Genomic DNA, 6834 nt, shown 5'->3' on the forward strand with positions numbered 1-6834 from the left:
AGGGAAAGTCTAGGTTCAGAGCACTTTCCTTAGGTGGGTGATCAAATGGAAGTCAAGTGCATGGGGAGCTCTTTTAAACGGACAAGCAGGCAAGTAAGAAGAGACAGCTGAAAAAAGCACTCATCTCAGCGTACACCGTAGAATCCTCTAGAGTGAAGGCTGTGTGAAATGAGTACCCTACGAGCAGCACTCCAGAGGCCATGGTTGAGTTTAATGCATGCTAGATCTCAGAAATTTCACACATTGTATCGATTCGGCTTTTGAAACTGTTCGGTCACTTTGGAATAAGCCTACAATTCCTCTGGCAAGCCTATACTACAACGGTTTCTGCACGTTACTTTATAGCTGCCTTTAGCTAAGAGAGGCAAGGGTGAGTTGGCTAGAAAGCGTTTCCACTGCCTTAAACGATCCGTATTCCGACCAGAAAACATTTTTGTCTTTTCACATTGAGAAGAAGGGAAATTCGGGCATGCTGTGCTGTCTCTGTCAAACTGTCATCCACAGAGGGAGTAGGGTCTGAGAATGGTTGCAGAGGTCTGCAATACTCTTCATCATCAGCCGAAATATGAGAAGCCCTCACCTCTATTTTCCTAGGGCGAGTAGAGGCAAATGCCTTAAGTTTGTATGAAAGGCTGGTGTTCTACTGCTAAAACATATATGAGGTGTAGTAGCCACAAGGAGGATGGTTGAGAAGATATCGACCACCGTGGAGTCACACTTTCACGCTTGGATAACGAGAGAAGAGCTTTAGGCAAAGTACTTTGTTGCTGTTGCTTCTATGGCCTAAACTGAACACCCTCCTCCCAGTTGTGTTTAACTGAGATTGACAGGAAAAAGCGTTCAACCTACCGAAGAGAAGTAGCTTCCTTTCTGAAGTGGAAAGCCTTCCTGCAATGCAATGGGAAGGGCCTTGTGTTCCTGGGGTGTGAGAAAAAGGTAATGTTACAGAAGGAAAAATTTGCAATATGTGTGGAGGCCGGGCAGAGCTCAGTGGTATTTTACCGAGGGCAGCTTTCATTGCAAACGTTGACGGTTTCGTGGAAGCATTTGAAAGGCCGAGTCTTTACTGTTACTTGCTGAGACCTGTCTCTCCTACAGGGATATTAGGGCTTGTTACTGGGTACTGCAGGGAAAATCTAGGTGCAGAGCCCTATCCTTAGGTGGATGATCAAGTGGAAGTCAAGTGCATGGGTAGCCCGGTTAAAGGGGCCACCAGGCAAATTAAGAGCAAACACTTGAAAAATGAATTCATCTCAGCGTACACGGTAGAATCGTCTACAGTGAAGGCTGTGTGAAATGTGTATCCTATGAGCTGGTCTCCGTAAGCCATGTGTGAGCCTGATGCATGCTAGATCTCAGAAATTTCACATATTGTATTCATTCAGCTTTTGAAACTCTTCGGTCACTTTAGAATATGGCTACAATTCCTCTGGCAGTCCTGCACTACAACGGTTTCCACACGTTAATTTATAGCTGCCTTCAGGTAAGAGTGGAAAGAATGAGTTGGCTAGAAAGCATTTCCACTGCCTTAAAACGTCCGTAATCTGACCACAAAATATTTTTTATTTTTCAAATTGAGAAGAAGGGAAATTCGGGCATGTTGTACTGTCTCTGCCAAACATTCATCCACAGTGGAAGCAGGGTGTGAGACTGGTTTCAGAATTTTGCAATACTGTTCATCTTCAACCAAATGACCAGGAGTGCTCAGCTTAGTTTCCTAGGGTAACTGAAGGCGAATGCCTTTAATTTTGTTTGAAAGGCTGGTGTCGTACTCGTAAAATATATGTGAGTTTTCCTAGCCAAAAGGAGAATGGTTGAGAAAACACTGACCTCTGTGGAGATTGACTGTCGTGCTTGGGTCACGCGAGGAGAACAGAAGGCATAGGGCTTTTGTCGCTGCTGCTTCTCAGGACTAACTTGAACGCTCTCCTCCCTGTGGTATTTAACTGAGAATGGTAGGAAAAAGCCTTCAACCTGCCAAAAAGAAGTACCTTCCTTTCTGAAGCAGAAAGCCATTCTTCAAGGCCATTTGAGGGGCCTTCTCTTTTGTTGGCTGAGAAAAAGATAATATTACAGAAGGAGAAATTCGCACTGTTCATGGATTCCTGACGTTGCTCAGAGGATTTTTGCCGAGGGCAGCTTTCATTGCGAACGTTGACTGGTGGAAGCATGTGAAAGGCCAAGCCTTTAGTGTTACCTGGTTAGACCTGTCTCTCTTACACGGAGAGTAGTGCTTGCTAACTGGGTAATGCAGGGAAAGTCTATGTGCAGAACCGTCTCCTTAGGTGGATGATCAAATGGAAGTCAAGAGCATGGGGAGCTCTGTTAAAGGGACAAACAGGCAAATAAGAACAGGCCCTTGAGAAAACCACTCGTCTCAACATACACGGTAGAATCCTCTAGAATGAAAGCTGTGTGAAAGAGGTATCATACGGGCTGTACTCCGGAGGCCAAGGGTGAGTCTGATGCATGAGAGATCTCAGAAATTTCACACATTATATCGATTCGGCTTTTGAAACTCTTAGGTCACTTTGGAATAGGGCTACAATTCCTCTGGTTACCCTACACTACAATGGTTTCCTCACGTTAGTTTAGAGCTGCATTCAGGTAAGAGAGGCAAAGGTGAGTTGCCTAGAAAGCGTTTCAACTGCCTTATACGATCCGTATTCCAACCGGAAAATAGTTTTGTCTTTCAAATTGAGAGGAAAGGAAATTCGGGCACGGTTTACTGTCTCTCTCAAACAGTCATCCACAGAGGAATTAGGGTGTGAGAATGGTTGTAGAGGTCTGCAATACTCCTCATCGTCAGCCAAATGACGAGAAACGTTCAGCTTACAGTCCTAAGGTGACTAGAGGTGAATGCATTTAAGTTTGTATGAAAGGCTGGTGTCCTACTGCTAAAACATACGTGAGTTTACCTAGCCACAAGGAGGATGGTTGAAAAGATATCGACCTCCATGGAGACAGACATTCGCGTTTGGATAACAAGAGGAGAGCTTTAGGCATAGGACTTTTTCCCTGCTGCTTCTATGACCTAAACTAAATACCCTCCACCGTGTGATATTTCACTGAGAATGATACGGAAAAGCGTTCAACCTGCCAAACAGAAGTAGCTTCCTTTCTGAAGCAGAAAGTCTTTCTTCAATTCCATTGGAAGGGCCTTCTGTTGCTGTCGGCTAAGAAAAAGATATTACAGAAGGATGAATTCGCACTGTTCATATAGCCCTGGGGTTGCTCAGAGTAGTTTTCTCGAGGGCAGCTTTCATTGCGAACGTGGACCGCTTAGTGGAAGAGTTTGGAAGGAAGAGACTTTCGTTTTAACTGCATATACCTGTCTCTCTTACACGGATTGTACGGGTTGCTTACACTCTACTGCAGGGAAAGTCTAGGAGAAGTGCTCTATCATTTGGTGGATTATCAAATGGAAGTAAACTGTACGGGGAACCCTGTTAAAAGGACAGCCAAAGCAAGATAAGAAGAGCCACTTGAAAAATGCACTCATCTCTGCATACTCGGTAGAAGCATCAATTGTGTGAAATCTGTATCCTGGGAGCTGCAATATTTAGGCCATGGGTGAGTCGGGTGCAAGCTAGATTGTATAAATTTCACACATTGTATTGGTTCGGCAAGTGAAACTCTTGGGTCACACCGGAATAAAGCTACTATTCCTCTGACAGCCTGCACTACAACAGTTTCCTCACATTAGTTTATAGCTGCCTTCAGAAAAGAGGTGCAAGCCTGAGTTGGCTAGAAAGCGTTTCCAGTACCTAAAAAGGCCCGTATTCCGAGCAGTAAATATATTTGTCTTGTCAAATTGAGGCAAAAGGAATTTTGTTCACAGTGTACTGTCTCTGTCCAACAGTCAACACCAGAGGGTGCAGGATGTGAGAATGGTTGCAAAGGTCTGCAATACTCTTCCTCTTCTGCCAAATGATCCCAAGGGCTCAACTTATTTTCATAGGGTGACTACAGGCGAATGCCCTTAAGTCTGCATGAGAGGCTGGTGTCCTACTGGTAAAATTTATGTCAGGTTTGCTCGCCATAAAGGAGATGGCTGAGAAGACACCGAAATCTGGGGAGGTGGACTTTCGCGCGTGGATCACACGAGGAGAGTTTTAGGCATAGGGCTTTTGTGGATGCTTCTTCTATGGCCAAAGCTTAACATGCTCTTCACTGCGCAATTTAACTGAGAATGATAGGAAAAAGCATTCAACCTGCCAAAGAGAAGTAGTTTCCTTCCGGAAGCAGAAAGCCAATTTCGAATGCCATGTGAAGGGCCTTATGCACCTGCCAGCTGAGAAAAAGATATTATTACAGAAGGAGAAATTCGCATTGTTTGAGGAACTCTGGGGTTGCTCAGAGGAGTTTTGCAGAGGGCAGCTTTGATTGCGAACGTGGACTGCGTAGTGGAAGAGTATGGAAGGAAGAGACTTTAGTGTTACCTGCGGATATCCGTCTTTCCTACACGACACTATGGCTTGCATACACTCTATTGCAGAGAAAGTCTAGGAGAGGCACTCTATCCTTTGGAGGATGATCATGTGGAAGTCAAGTACCTGGGGAGCTCTATTAAATCTACAGTCAGAGCAAGATAAGAAGAGCCAGTTGAAAAATGCACTCGTCTCCTCTTACCCGATAGAAGCAATCACTCTGGGAAATTTGTATCCTGCGAGCTGCTCTCCTTAGGTCATGGGTGATTCGGAGGCATGCTCGATTTTAGAAATTTCACACACTTTATTTGTTCGGCATGTGAGACTCCTCAGTCACAACAGAACAGGCTACTAATGGCCCGGCAAGCCGGCACTACAACGGTCTCTTCTCGTTACTTTATAGGTGCCTTCAGGTAGGAGGTGCAAGCCAGGGTGCGCTAGAAAGTGTTTCCCCTATGTAAAAACGCCCGTTTCCGGAGCAGTAAACATTTCTGACCATTCAAACAGACACGAACGGGATTTCGCTCATGGTGGACTGTCTCTGTCATGGAATCCCCACCAGAGGAAGCAGTGTTGGTGAAAGTTTGCAGAGCTCTGAAATACACTTTGTCCTCAGCCGCAAGAAGAGAAGCGCTCAGCTTAGTTTCCTGGGGTGAGTAGAAGCGCATTCCTTTAGTTTGCATGAAAGGCTGGTATCTTGCTGGTAAAATGCATGTGAGAATGCCTGGCAAGAAGGAGGATGGTTGAGAAGCAACGACCTCAGGGCAGAGGGACTTTGTGCTTGGGTCAAGAAAGGAGAGCTTTAGCTATAGGGCTTTGGTCGCTGCTCGTTTTTACCGCTCAAGCTGAGCACTGTCCTCCCTGTGGTAGTTAACTGGGAGTGATAGGAGAAAGCATTCAAGCTGCCAAGGAGAAGTCCCTTTCTTCCGGAGGCAGAAACCCTTTGTGCCATGCCATGGGAAGGGCCTTGCTTCCTGGCGGGTGAGAAAAAGGTAATGTTACAGAAGGAGAAATTCCCGCACTGTGTGAAGCCCTGGCGTTGCTCAAAGGACATTTGCTGAGGACAGCTCTCACTGCGAACGTTGACCCCTGGTGGGATCATTTGAAAGGCCGAGTCTTTAGTGTTACCTGGGGAGACCTGTCTGTCTCTCTTACGCAGAGAGTAGGGCTTGCTTTCTGGCTACTGCAGGGAATTCTACGTGCAGAGCCCTCTCCTTAGGTGGCTGATCAAATGGAAGTCAAGTGCACGGGGTGCCCTTAAGGGGACAACCAGGCATATTAACAGGAGGCACTTGAAGCCTGCACTCATCTCAGTGTGCACGGTAGAATTGTCTACGGTGAAGCATGTGTAAAATGGGTGTCCTACGCACTGCTCTCCAAAGGCCATGGGTGAGTCTGCTGCCTGCTAGACCTCAGCATCCTCACTCGTTGGGTTCAATCGGCTTTTGAGACTCTTCGCTCACTTTGGAATAAGGCTACAGTTCCACTGGCAATGCTACCTTACAACGGTCTCCTGACGTTACTTTATATCTGCCTTCAGCAAGGAGAGGCGAGGGTGAGTGGGCTGGAAAGCGTTTCCACCGTCTTAAAAGATCTGTAAGCCGACCAGGAAACATTTTTATCGTTTCAAATTGAGAGGAGGTACTGTCTCTGCTCACGTTGACTTTCACTTTAGGAATAGAGCAGTGCATTGTGAGGTTCCAACTAGGAAATGGAAGCACAATGTTTCTTACGGGAAAACTCAATATCTTCTCAAAACCATGACAGCAGTGACTAAAACAGTGGCAACAACAAAGCTTTTCAGGAATATTCAAGGCGGCATGAACGGAGCTTTCATAACGGGCAAACAAGCCTTGTGCCGTCAGTCTCCTATTTGTAAGTTGATACGCAGCATACATGCAGAACCAAAGCTTCCTGGCTCTAGGCAGTTTTCTGATACCCAAACTGGAAGCACAAGGTTTCTTTCAGGAAAACTCATTTTCTTCGCAGGAGCAGGCAAGCAGTGAGTAAATCCCCAACAACAACAATGCTTTTGAAGTATATTCGAGGCCGAATGAACGGAGCTTTCCTAAAGGGAAACAAGCCTGGTGCCATCAGTCTGCAATTTCTAGGTTGACATGCAGCATACACGGAGGACCAGAGATTCCTGGCTCTATGCTGTGTTCTGTTACCGAAACTGGTGGTGAAGCAAGGTTCCTAGGAGTCTTGGAAAGCTTACTACTGTTAAACAGAAGCAGAACAGCCTTGAAGGCCTCATGGAGCTGTTGCATGCATCCCGATTTGCAATAGAATCAGGGCCTGACTTGGAGGTTAGTGCTCACGTTGACTTTCACTTTTGGTATAATGGAGAGCAGGGTGAGGTTCCAACTAGGAACTGGAAGCACAAGGTTTCTTTGGAGAAAAC

The sequence above is a fragment of the Balaenoptera acutorostrata genome, chromosome 5, assembly GCF_949987535.1.
Source record: "Balaenoptera acutorostrata chromosome 5, mBalAcu1.1, whole genome shotgun sequence".
Lineage (NCBI taxonomy): Eukaryota > Metazoa > Chordata > Mammalia > Artiodactyla > Balaenopteridae > Balaenoptera > Balaenoptera acutorostrata.